Source organism: Telmatherina bonti (assembly GCF_933228915.1).
Source record: "Telmatherina bonti genome assembly, chromosome: 3".
NCBI lineage: Eukaryota > Metazoa > Chordata > Actinopteri > Atheriniformes > Telmatherinidae > Telmatherina > Telmatherina bonti.
In genome coordinates, this window is record NC_136621.1 from 27372605 (window position 1) to 27386899 (window position 14295).

General features: G+C 36.7%; 1 protein-coding gene across 1 annotated transcript in view; it reads left to right on the forward strand.

The window, feature by feature from the left end:
- Window positions 1-5524: 5524 nt before the first annotated feature.
- Window positions 5525-14295, forward strand: part of fbxw7 (F-box and WD repeat domain containing 7) — a 98138-nt gene continuing 89367 nt past the window's right edge. The window contains exon 1 of the mRNA XM_079264824.1: window positions 5525-5898. The gene's annotated coding sequence lies outside the window, so the exon portion shown is untranslated. The remainder of the gene's footprint in view (window positions 5899-14295) is intronic.

The window sequence follows — 14295 nt, forward strand, 5'->3', positions numbered from 1 at the left end:
TCAGTGTGTGATTTCCTTTCCTTTTAAATCATATGCCTCCAGATGCAGGTCATGATAATGGAAATTGAGAGCATGCATGGCAGAGAATTGGTGCTTTAAGCTTTTGCAGAACAGCTTTACATTTAAGGTTGTTTATTTAAAATGTTTGAATCCCTGTACTGAAACATCTCCTGCTTCTGAGGCTTTTGATAAATGATTACCTATTTCTGAAGCGGCAAAGCAAAGCTGCTTCTGGGAAGAGTTTATTTAATCATGAAATAACAGCCTGACTGAATATTTAATATCTACTGATGCTGTTCACATGTTTTGTTCCTAGTTTGGCCTTTAAACGATTGTGCTTAAGCAGCTATAACACTGACATATGTGTGAGTTTTTTTTCACTGTCAGTAACTATTATTCCATTGTAAATTTTAAAGTTTCAACATATTTTATTACCTTCTGTATGATATCAGGCTGAGGCTATTGGAATAAAATGTTTGCAAATAAAACCTAATGAAATTATGTTAATTTACTATGTCTATTATTTCTCACACACCAAAAAACTGTATTAAGTTTAGATTAGCCATTGTTACTGCATTAATCCCACAGAGTTTATAGAAACACAACACCACCTGCAGTTCAAACATCTTATGTCTCCAGGGTTCTGCAGAATTTTCCTTTTTTGCAACAGATTCAGTGTGATTTATCATATTTACAAGCAAATTGACTGTAAGAATAACTTCTAGCACCACTGTGCTTTACACAGCTTCCAGTTGGACAAAAATTCCAATGTGTACTTAATTGTAGTATAGTTTGGGATCAGGAACATTTAGCATGAGACACACACTACACACACACACACACACACACACACACACACACACACACACACACACACACACACACACACACACAAAACACACGCTTCTAAATTCATTCATGCATTCATTTTCCTAACCGCTTGGTCCAATTAAGGATTGCGGGGAAGCTGGAGCCTATCCCAGCAATCATCAGGTGAAAGGCAGTATACTCCCTAGACAGACTGCAGAGCCGTCACACTTCTTAATTATCATCACAATTAAGAACTCTAAATTCAAATTGTATAAGATGTAAAAAAAAAAAAAAAAAAAAAAAAATGTTGCTTGAAGTTGTATATGACAAGTTTCTGTCACTGCTCACTATGTTTTAGCTTTTACCATCTATTGCTCTGAATTCACTGCGGAGCCTCGCCTGCATTCCTCTTTGAGCTCCGAAAGTCTGATGCACATTTGTGAAAAGCTGATTAGATTCATACCAGAGGAAGGTCTGAAAGAGCAAGGACAGACAATCCAAAGCAATGAATACAAATGAGAAATGAGCATCTGGCTGCGTTCTCTGCTCCTTTTTATTCTTTTCCCCTCCATTTGACACCCAAGCAGCAATTCTGCTTTGACATCATCTGTACTTTTTTTTTATGAAGTTCAAATTTCCCTAATACACCAAAATAATTACTTCATTTCAATTTAGAGAAATCTTTCAAGACTGTTGCAGCATCCTCACCTTTGATTTTATGGTGATGGAAACGTGGAGCATCTTACTAAAAGCCCCTTCCAGTTATTTACTTTTAACCTTTGAATTAGCATTTCTTTAAACCGGTGCCATTTTTTTCTTACAGGCTTAAACATAAAACCTTAATCATTCATTCTGTTTCTCAATGAGTGAATCACTTGACTGACTGCAAACTGTGCAAACCTTCACAGCAACACAAACGTGTTTCTGATGTTACAACTGTGCTTCAGACTCGTTTTAATGGCACACTGACATTCATTACGCATGTTCCTGGCGCTGTCATCAGCCTGCAGCATCTCGGGACTTAAAAAAACAACGTTTTATTACTTTGTCTTCCAGCCCAGAGCACCATGTAGCAACTATGTTTTGCTTTACGCCACGGCATCATACACCAGCAACTAAAGATCAATACACAGGCTGTTTTGAACTTGCACTGGTTCATCAAAGAAACCCAAGAGGACATTACCAAAGGAAGGGAGGGGAAAAAAAGACATAAAGTGACAACTGACTTTTATTAGCTGGAGAGAGATCAGAGGAGAATCGGGATACTAAATGGATGCTGAATTCGTCTTTGCTTGGGGACAACAAAATGCAAAAATCTGATTAAAGTAAATTATGGACCTTTAAAGGAAGAAACACCTAACCACATTGCACCTGTTTATTACTTTACAGTAGCTACCATAACTTATATCATCTAACAGTTGCTCTGTTTTTGGAGTAAAAACAGTAACATATGGTCTGTGGTTCTGATGGAGCGTCTCGTTGAAGGATGAAACAGTGCACTGTGATTTATTTGTTACAGCCTTTAGAATTTGATTATTGAATTCTGAAATCTTCTTTTGTTTTTTTGTTTTTTTTACGTCTGACTGATCATTAACAACTGCCGACCTTACTGTCTTTCACAGGTCCTGTAGCTTTATAGAAATGCAACAGTAGTAGCAATGAGGCTCTTCACAGTTGCTCCATTTAATCAGTTTCCGATTTTTATGCTGCAGGTAAGATGATTTAGAATCTATGGTTGAGATCTTGTTTTAATCAGGTTTCAAGCAATCTTTAGAGAGATTCTAGACAATCTGGAAGAGGATAGAATTCTGATTATACATCCATAATGTCTGATTTATCTATTTATTTATTTGTTCTCATTATTTATTTTACAAACATAACTTTATTTTGTTCCAGATTCATGTTTTCTTTTATTTCTTCATAAATAATTGTTATTTTATGTAGCTATATGTTGGGTTAAATGATATATTGATCCGCTAACACAACTTATTAGTTAAATAACTTTTTAAAGAAAACATCTCCCAGTTTTTCTTCAATGTGACAATTTAACACTTTAATTTGTCTCATGTGATCATACACTGAGTGATGTGTCTTTAGACCAGACAAACAACCACCTTTGTGGATTACTTTGTAACTTCCTTTTTAAAATTATGATCATCATGCCTTAGTCCTTAACTTGTTGACAGTTTTAAGAGACATTTTTATTTTGGGACTGAGATAATAGCGGTGCAACAGCAGTTGTATTGTTTGTCTGACTGTGTGTGACGGCAGCATCAGATTATGGTTAAACTGGTTTACATGTAAACATAAGGGTGTTAACAAACATGACTTTAGCAAACAGTTCGCAATGATAAATGCATTGACTGTGAAAGCTGAGCCTATACTCTAGGCTCTGTCATCTATCTTCCACTTACAGATTAAAAAGGGAATTTCTCATAACTTTCTTGAATGTAGGAGGACAGGTATTTGACCGCACATTTGCCGTAGAGGATGGTAAAGGGGTGAAATCCCCCCCCAGGACTTGCTCATAATACAACATTTCCAGTGAGGGACTGATCTTCCTGAATTTACCAAGTTTTGTTGACTGAAGCACAGACTACCCAGCAGGCACTGTTGCTCTTGTCACACTCTGTCAGCTCCATTTCACAGCCACGCCAGTGTCCCTGTTTGTTTGCCTTCAAGAGCTGTGATGTTACAGAGAATTGTCTGTTGCAATCATCATGCTTGGGCAATGTTTGAGTGGGAAACACAGAAGGCATCAGCGAATCAGTGCATGTTTGTGTCATTACAGAGCCCTCTTTCAATTTTTGTTTTAAATTTAGATTTATGAAAATTTGTTTCTTACAACATGTGGACAGCATTAAGTACATTAGTCCGGTCTATAACTACTAACGAGGACAAAAATGATGCATTTGTTTGGAAATTCAGGGGAAACAGTGAACAAAACAAGAACCACATCAGTTTATTCAAAGTATTATTACAAGAAGAGATGGTACAATGCAAACTAAAACTACAAATAGTTTAAAAAATTAAAAAAGGTAAAAATAAATGAATAATGCCTACAGAATAACGTATATCTATCTTTGCGCACCCTCATGATCCTTTAAAAGAAACAATGAAGCAACAGTCAAGCGAATGGAATACCTTACGTCTAAATGAATTGAGCTTCTATGATGTTATTGTAGCTCTTACTGTCTATTTAATTTGCTGCTTTTTGTGGATGTATTGAAGTAAAATCCCTGCACTGATTAAATCCATGCCCTGGCGCTGGAAAATGATGTTGGGAGTGCTTAGGTCCACTGACATAATAAGCACAAGGTTGGGTGGATAAATTGCAGAGACCACAATTCAGATTTTTGGATGGAGTCATTCACAGGATGGATTTCTACAAAGAAAACAAAACTAAGCAGCCTTGAAAACCCTCATTTAAGAATGTTTGGGAACAAAGTGAGGATTTCAACAGTTGTGCTTTGTTTCCAGGTTGGGTTTTTCATTTCATAGGCTGGATGCCAGTCTCAATTCCACACTTTCAAGGTTCATAGATTTGCTGCTTAAGGATATATGATAGTTTCATATTCTTTCTGAGATTCTCTATACTGAGCATAAAAGTGACCACTTGCTTAAGCTACACATAGGTGGCTCTGCAGGGTGAACTACATTTGCAAACTAATCACCACCCCAGCCACTAAAATATGAGGTTGCATCCGCTAAAACAATTTAATCTGAATTATCTCCCAGAATGATTCTTGTCATAGCATGACAAGAATTTGGATTTGGAGCATTCTTTCTCTCTTTGCCTTTTTTCAGTCAAACTTTTGTTGTTTGAAGCATACTGTAATCCAATCTGAGATGAAATGATAACACCACCACTACCAACAACAATATCATAAACAACAGTAACAACAAATACTAACAATTACTAATAATACGTGCAGAGGTGCCAATTCCTGGTCCAGAAAGTAAAAGTCCTGCCATGTTTTTGGATCTACCTGTACGTTTAGAACAGGTGTTTTCACTAACAGGCTGTCTACCTGGCAAATAAACTCTGGTCATTAAATTCAGCTCGTTTAGTGACTGGTTTGAACAGCTGCCGGACAGAATTTTTACTTTCTGGACCAGGAATTGCCACCTCTGAATACTTGTAAGAAGAAGAAATACACTTGCTGATAAACAATAAGTATTTCACTCATTCTTTGCTAATATTGATTGAACTTAACATAAAGGTAATTATTTCATACTAGACTATCACTACTTAACAAAATCAAAATAGACCATCACGACCGACATGGCAACTATCAATATACATTCATTCATTTTCCGAACCGCTTATTCCAATTCAGGGTCGCGGGGAAGCTGGAGCCTATCCCAGCCGGCTTTGGGCGACAGGCAGGGTACACCCTGGACAGCTCGCCAGTCCATCGCAGGGCTATCAATATACAGTATAACCTAAATTGTAGACATGCATACGTCACATTCAAGCGCGAAAGAACAAAAAAAAAAAAACAAAAAAAACAAAAACAAAACAAAAAACAAAACAACAAAAAAAAAAACCCAAAAAAAAAAAACAAAACAAAAAAACAAAAACCAAAAAAAACAAAACAAACAAAAAAAAAAAAACAAACCCCGACGTCATCACGTTGAGACGATAACTCTCTCCAGTCGGTAGAGAGCCTGGATGCGAACAATCCTGAAGCTTGTTGAGGAGCCTGTTCACAGCAAACCAGTCACAAGTGACACGCAGTTTGTTTTCAGCCGGTGTCCTTTTAATTTTGTAATAACCAGAAGCCGTCATATGGCGGATAGTGAAAGAACTGAGTGAATGGTTGGAGTAATACACTTAGTTTGACAGAGCACCTAGCGTTAGCAGTGTTTTACTAGCCAACTTGGCATGTAGAGGCTAGTTAGCTGGTTGCTAACGCATTAGCTTCTTTTAGTCAGGTGCAAACTGACTGCTGCTGGTGGGAGACCAAGAAGCGGATTTTACCTTCAGAATTACTTTCTTCACTCCCTAAAGGATATTTAACTTTGGATACCCGACCGCACGGAATCACCCGAGAGGCCTGTTTCCTTTTTGGCCATATTTCTAAGGTAAATGCAGTTTAATGCAAGACCACAACTGTACAATATTGCAGCAGTGGTCCAGTAGAGAGGGGCCTAGCATTAGCCAGCTAAGGCATAACTCGTCTGCTATCTGTTAGCTTTGCTAATGGTAGCTAAATTAACGCACACTTGTGAAAAATGAGACTGTAGGAATTCTTAAAGATGTCAAAGTTGGTGGAGTTATTTTGCTATGGATTACCGACTTGCACAAATCTGATTCACTCGAGTTTTTTTTTTTAAATTTTTAATTCGTTTAGTGAACTCTAACTAACCCAGCTTTCTGAACAGACTGCACACTGAGTCAAATGCTGCAAAGTTATTCATGCAAAATTCTACTTATACGTAGTATATCAACTTCAAATGCTTCATGCTTCAAGTCAAGCTAATTATTTTGCTCAGTATAAGACTTTTAAAAAAATAAATTGTTGGAGGTTTTATTTATTTATTTAAAAAAACAAAAAACAAATGCAGCCACGAAAACCGCATGTTCTTAGTCTCCTACAGATCATGACCCAATTAGGCTTAAGAAGAAGATTTCTTAAAGCTTTTTGTCATGGAAGAAAAGAAGCATTGCTGCAGATAGACATGCCATATGAGTTGTGTGTGCAGAACAGACCAACCTAGTTTATCTACTATATGGCCTTGAGCACGTCATAATTACTTAAGGATTATAAACATATGTTTGACACCGACTAAACCATCACACACACAACGACTGAGTCACACAGTCTCCATATCACCTGCTTGTGAAGATACATAAACATAGGAGAGGTAAAGTGCACATCATAGACATGTACTAACAAGCTATTAATTTAATTAGTTATAATAAGTTTATATGTCCTAAATATTATCAGACATTATGCAAGTAAAGTGCAACTTGCACAGTATTTTTGCGTCTCCTGCTCATCCCAGTATTCAGAGGAAAAGGAATTAAGTTCTATGCATCTATACTGGTTGATATTTTTCCTGTATGCTTCTATGGATTCAACTAGTATAGTTGGTTTGTTATATGTAAAAGTGAAGACATTAAAGAAGCACAAACTGATGGCTTGTAATTTGAGCCAGGTATAGCAGGATGGCAATTTTCCATTTCAATAAATTGTCTGTTAAACTGGATGAATACTGCTGATCTCCCAGCAAAAATAATCTGTGAGAGTGTGGAGGAACTATTACTAACATTAAAAAAAAGTCTTTTCTAATATTTGAAGTATTTGACTCTTTTGGATCTCATTCAACATGGGACTTTGTGTGTTCATACTCAATGGGCCAGTAATCCATTTTGATTTCTTTTTATCATTAAATTAAAAAAAAAAAAAAAAAAGTAGGAATGTGTTTGTGTGCTACAAAGAAAATTGGACTGACAAAAAATCAGAGTTGGTTGCCAGTTATGTAGAGATATCTTTTAGTGTTTTTATCCCTCTGTTTGTGCTGGGCTACTGATGGATGTAGTGGATAGTGGATACTTTCAAGCCTTCTAAAGAACATGTTTATTCCTTGCTGCCAGATAAGTACTGCGGAGCCATTTTTTCACTTTGAAAATATCTGCTCCTGTGTATCTCTGAGTCTCGTAGCGTGTTTTGAATTTCTGTGTAGACTAGATAGCAGGGAGATGGTTTATCTCCAAACCAATGGATTAGTATCATTGAGTCTGTATCTGTGAAAGTTGCACAGCTATAAAGTGTTATGCTCTTTGCAATAATAACTGGCATATCCAAAGGCTGACTGCTAATTATGACTCCTGTTGTAAACAAGATATGTACATCAAGTCCAACTTAATGTATAAAGCTTTTTTCATGCGTAACAGCAGCTCAAATGGCTTTGTTTTCATAATAAAAACAACTTCACAAACTGGTGACATCAAACATTTAAAGGCATATAATTGATATGAACAAGCTCATGTATTTACATTGCTGCATCTACCTTCTGTCTTTAGAATCTCCGGTTTATATTGATTGCCTCTTGGACTGTGTGTGTGCATACACATATACATTTTTATATATATATATATGTGTATATATATATATATATATATATATATATATATATATATATACACATATAAATAATAGGAATTCTTTAGATATATGCACATGTGTAGCATAGCAGAACTGCAATTCTACTGGAGTTTAACTTCTCTTATCAGACTTCTAGTCAGACTCTTGGATGTATGTCCTTTGCACTTTACCACATAATGGAGTTGCAAGATATTATTTAAATACCTAATGGTAATGCAACTGAATTTTTGTCAACAGTCTTCCTTTTCATATAAATATATTGTCCCTTCCTTTTTAGTAGTCTCAGAATAAACAGTTGTGTTTAATAAGACTTTTTTTTTTTCTTTGAAAGAGTATATCCTGTAGTAACCTTGGTTTTTGTTTAGTAATCAAGTTGTACCAATAGTTAAAGGGCTGATAAAGAAAATGAGCAGTCAACACACAAATATTCTACATCACCTTTAACATGTTGAATAGGTGTTTCACACCTTTCAAATGTTCTGACCTAGAGGCAGGTTTAAGTATTGTTAGTTTTTTTTATTGGAAAGTGATTGCTTGCTAATCTATCTGCTTTTGTGAAGGTCGGATTTGCACACTTAAACAGTGATTTTCCTTATCTTATAGAAAGCGGCACATTCAGTATTGCTGTAGGCACACATGTTGGCATGGATGCTCAAATTTCTGTGCTGGCACTTTGTCAGTTTTCTGCAATGTTTTGCATCTGCTTCAAGCTGTTCTCAGATTCCAACATCCCATTTGAATAGCTTAAAACTAAAACATCATTAAGACCAAGTGATTCTTTTGAGCTGCAGTATGGTAATCAATGGCCCAGGTCCTAGTTTTCCTTCAAAGGAGATGTCCTTTAGGTCTCTGTACAGCTGACTGCGACATGAATGCAACAGAGATACCAAAGAAATGTTCAGTGGTTGTAAAACTGAAAAAAATAAGTTGGTGAGGGAAATGTACAAAACAATGAACATATCAATGGTCAAAATTTATGTCCAAATAAAAAAGAACTGATTAAGGATGGTGTAAAATTCTAGCTATATTGTGTTTGTTTTGGTTTTGTGTTTCAAACAAAAGGCATATGTATTACCACGCAGCATGAATGTCTATGCCTGCCATGCATGTGTATTGCTTTCTATGACATAGATGGGGCACTTGGCTGGTCATTGTTGGCATCGGGTGGTAGTTTGTGTTGTGGATGCAAAGGCAACAAGGTGCAAGTGAGGGTGAAAAGGTGTTGGAAGACATGCATTCTGTTACCGCTGGAGCAAATGAGAAGAGAGTATTACTGCTTCATCTGCAAGTTGAAGCTTAAATTGATATAAGTAGACAGCTTTTAAGGGCTTCTTCAACTTTGTAGTTCATGTTTTCTTTGTTTTTGTGCAGTTAATGAAAAAAAGAATCTCCAAGGGACTCCCTTGTAATTATGTTAGGTTACTTTTGTTAAGCCTTAAATTGGGATATTGTCATCACCATTTTCTGGCCTTGCTGCCTGTTGTAATGTAAATGTTTGCTTGTTTGCACTCTTTTTGCTTCTTACAAGTCAAGGAGGACAGAAGAGTTTTTGGAAGAGAGAAAGTGAAGATTGGCCACTGTAGTCTTTTTTTTTTTTTTTTATGCATCTCATTGGTGCTTCTGCATTTTTTTCAATTTCAAGCTTCTCTGTTTGTTCCAATATTCAGCTCAAACCAGATTTTTTCTCAATCATTATTAGGGGTTGTCATGATTACAGATTTTCTTGGTACGATTATTGTCAAAGAAATAATCACAATTATTTTCCATTATTAAATTTCCCAATGATAGGGCTGCTCGATTATGACAAAAATTCTAATCACGATTATTTTGACTGAAATTGAGATCTCGATTATTTAACACAATTATCCAGTATTTTTAAACAACGCTGTGCGTCGTGGTGTTCTCGCATTATAAACATCTAATGCATGCTTCAGAATTGTTTAATCTACTTTTACTGCTTATATCAGAACTATTTTATGTTGGCCTCGATGTACGTTTTATGCCAAACAACTGCTGTCAGGCTACAGCGCATTTCTCTCATTCACCTGTTAAAAGACAGCTGATTTGAACCAGCTGATTAACGCGTTGCTATGGTAACACCCCATAACGGAGGGATATTAGTGTTTAACTCAACGAACTACGTGTATGTTTATACAAAAATAATGCAACCAGTTCTCACCGACAATGGCATAAACTATGTTGTTGTGAACTTCCACAACAGACTGCAGTTATTCTACATTGACCTGCAGCCGGAGCCGACTGAGACTGGCCGCCTGGGAGTGCTTTAGGATGGGGAGAGACTCCTGCTGCTCGTTTGTTACAGTAACTGGAGAACAATATGTGCCTTCAAGTCAATCGCCAAGACACCAAAAAAGTCTAATAACTCAAGTAAAAGTTGCTAGATTTGTCGCTTGTCGCTTTTAACAAAAAAAAAGTCGCCAGATTTAGCGAGAACAGTGGCTGAATGAAACCAAAGCGGCTGTGGGAGCAGTTTACAGTACAGTGCTGCAGTGCCAGTGATGCTCGATTAGCAACTGAAGACAGCAGGAGAGGAAACTGCAAAGAGAAAAATGATTGCACCATTTTATTTTCATAATCGCTGAAAACCCAGATTAATAATCCGATTAATCGCCCGGCCCTACCCAATGATATAAATGGGTAAAATCACATGTATACTTCAAGATTTAAGAAGGTCTGTCAAAATGAATACATGAATGAAAACAATCTATGGAATGAACACCTTTTTTGCATTAATGCATGAAGAACAGTTATTAATCATGCAATAGTATCTTGGTGCGGAAAGCTAATTTTGGTTATGTAGATGCCTTCTCACAGCGGTGAACTAAATCCACCAAAAATATTCAAAGATTTTCAAATAGATACCTACTTGCAACCATAAATGAACTTTAGAAAGGGAATCTGGCTGCAAGCCATCAGCCTTTATCTTTCATATTAAATAAAGTACAGATAATTTTCAGCTGCATTTTGTTTAGCGCTTCATCACGTAACCACTGTAGAACATACATTTGTTTGTGTATTTTCAGTTCATCCATCCATTTTCTGTGCCTTCTTATTCCAACGCGGTGTGTCAGGGGGCTGGAATCTATACCAAGAGCTATTAGGCAAGAGGCAGGGTACACCCTGGACAGGTCATCAGTCCCTTATAGGGAGACAACACAGAGACAAACAACCATTCATGCTCACATTCCCTCCTAGGGAGTGTTTAGAGTAACCAGTTAACCTAACATGCATGCTTTTGGATGGTGGGAGTAAGCCCAGATACCCAGACAGAACTTGCGCATACACTGAGAAAACACTTCAAACGCCACATAGAAAGTCCTCATTAGCCTGTAATGGTGAGTCAGACACTGAGGGGAACAAAACAAAACAACAAAAACAAAACTGGGATTATCCAAGAAAACAGCCATCTTCATATATGTAAAATGTAAAATACGTTGCCCATCTAAAATAGTTTTTTCATAAACTTATTGGTTCTCGAATACACAAATTTCTTGCTCCATGAGGAATTGGTCAAACATTTAGTTGACTGTGACATTGTATGGGATATATGTCTTCATTTTATATACATGTGTTGGAGGCGGAGTGACTTGGATATATTTGAGATTGCAAGATTGAACGATAGGTCAACAGTGTCAAGACAAGAATGGCATTCTTGCAGTTCACATGGGAATCATGATGATGAAATGTGATTTTCTGGCTGATTGTTGCTGCAAGGCCTTGAGAAGTGAGAGATGAAGGGTATCTTAGACTTGGTTTGCACAAAGCCTTACATTCCCACACTCCAGACTTCTGCTGTATTACAGACCCCAGGGCTTTCCTCAACCCATTCTCTTGTGGACAGTGAGATTTCCTGTCTTTTGAAGCCTGTGTTGACAAAACACGAAGGTAGTGGGCAGTGTTCAAGTGGCATTATGTTCTTGGGGGCAACACCAGTTTTAGTAAGTCTGCACTTATACAAGTTTTATATAATTAAAGACATTTTAATGAACATTTATAATTACTTATTGTTGTCGCCAACCACATTATCCCTCAGTTGTGAGATATAGTTTGTAATAGATTATATTTTGAGAAAAAAAACTGTTTATACTTCTCTTTTTTCTTAAACCTGTCCTGTTTTCTTGACCTGTGGTAGAACTCAGTTTCCATACCCGAAGCCCTTGTCACTATCAGCGCTGTTATTTTTTTTGAATACTCGTACTCTTTTCTTTTTTTTTTGTTGATGGTTGAGAAAAATAAGAAGCAGGCATCCTATATCTTTGTCTAGAAGTCACATTTTGATGACAACTGATATATGATTATTTATTTATCATTTTGCACATGATTATCACATAGCACTTACAAGTGGGATTATTATTTTTTTTTTTTTAAATCAATTTCAACAAACCAAGCCTGTGATATCATAATTAAAATACTGGGTCTGAAATCTATTGCATGAAAAAAAAAACATTCAAGCTTCTTTTTAAAATTTTTTTATTTAACTTTATTTTTCAACATTTTTTTGCGTAGAATTAAGGTATATTGGCTACAGCTGTCATATGTAGTTGACAGGAAGCAAACATGAAAGTAGGTGATTGGTATGCTGTAGGGCCTTACAGCTCTATCCCTCTTGGGCCTGTGTCCTGGAGGTTTTAGATATTTCCTTGCTTCTAGACACATGACTCATGCTCATGGTTCATTGTGCAGAGCTTGACAAGAAGTTGTTGGATCCATTTAATATGAATCAGGTATGTTGGAGCAGGGAAGTATTTAAAACCTGAGGGACAGTGGCCTTTAAGGGATAGAGTTGAAGAGTCCTGCTTCAGGCGTCAAGTTTCAACAAAGCTTTTATTAAAAAAAAAAAAAAAAAAAAAAAAAAAAAAAATCTGTGGCGCTGATAACATTTTCTGGTAATGTCATCCAACTTCTCACTGCAACACTCAGACAAAAGCATAAAAACACTGAAGGATACATTCTTGGCTCATAACTTGGTAGCATAATCAGGGTTTACCTGACATTTGTTGAGTCTAAAGCAGTGATTCGTAAGATGTTTCCAATTGTGTTCCAGTTTGATTTTATTTGCTCAATAAAACAAAATCCTAAGTAACCTGGAGCATCTTTTTTTCCTTCTTATTTCAAAGTGTGAGTAAGGGAAGGTACTTGTCTACCTGGTACTGCTTTGACGTTTCAATATGTTATTATGGGAATACAGATTTTTTTACAGAGTTGGATGAATTTTTTGGGCTTGCTGTCAGTCATGATTTTTAGATTGTAAGAAAGTGAGTGTTGGCCTGTGTTGGCTAAATATGAGCCCTGGGTGTTTGTCAGTCAACTCAGTGAAATTTGACAGAAAGAACAACCGTATGACAGTACAACAGTAAACCCAGGTAGTACTGTTGGAGGTCAAATCATTCCTGCATGTATGCCCAGCTATACTGAAATTGGCTTAAGTGGTTTTCAAATGACCAAATGTATATAGTTTATATAGCTTACATTTTATGCGTCATCTTAAGTAATTGATAAGTACTACATATAATAAAATAAGGAATTAATCCAATATGTGGTTGTTGGCAGACAGATGGGCATACCTTGAGAAGAGAGGACATAGGACCCAAACAGAGTCACAGATGAAATTAAATGTTAGATGTGGTGGAAAGTAGTAGGAGACAGCTGGAGTGAGCATTAGGAGGACATCTTAGCATAGAAATATAAGTATTAGAATTTTGAGTAAACAGAGAGGAAAATGAAATGATTAGAAGCCGTTATAAGCGTGAGGGGAAGAAACTGGGTTGGGAAGTGAACTTAGTTGCCACTTGTGCTGTGTGTGGGCAGCAACACTAGAGAAAGTGAGATCAAGGAAAGAGAAAATCAAAGGGCTCTTCTGCGGGGAGGTCCAACAGGGATCTCCCGTCTGAAGCAACTCTCTTATTGAGTGTAATTTAAGAGTTGTCAAGCTGGACTTTGTGGCAGCACAAACAGCAGGGTAATAGTGAAGTAAGGGTTGGGCTATGATTAGTTCACACACTTTGATATAACGACTCATATCGTAGCCTTGTATTTCCATTAAGCCATCTTACTCAGCCAGCTTTAGATTTTGCTTCTTAGCAAGCTGATAAAAATATCACACATTTTCCCAATTGGCTGCTTCCAAATGCTTTTTTGGTCTTTAATGGTGTCATGCGGGGGTCTCAGTGAATTGCTGTTAACCACATTGAAACGTGAATGTCGTGCATGCTAATCTGAACTTTTGCATTAAATAGCATCTCTTTGTTTCAATATAGACAGTTTTAAGCATTGGAAATTGGAAGTGTGAAAATTTATTGAACTTATTTTCTCTAAACTACTGTCAGTTGTATGCATTGTATCTAGACCT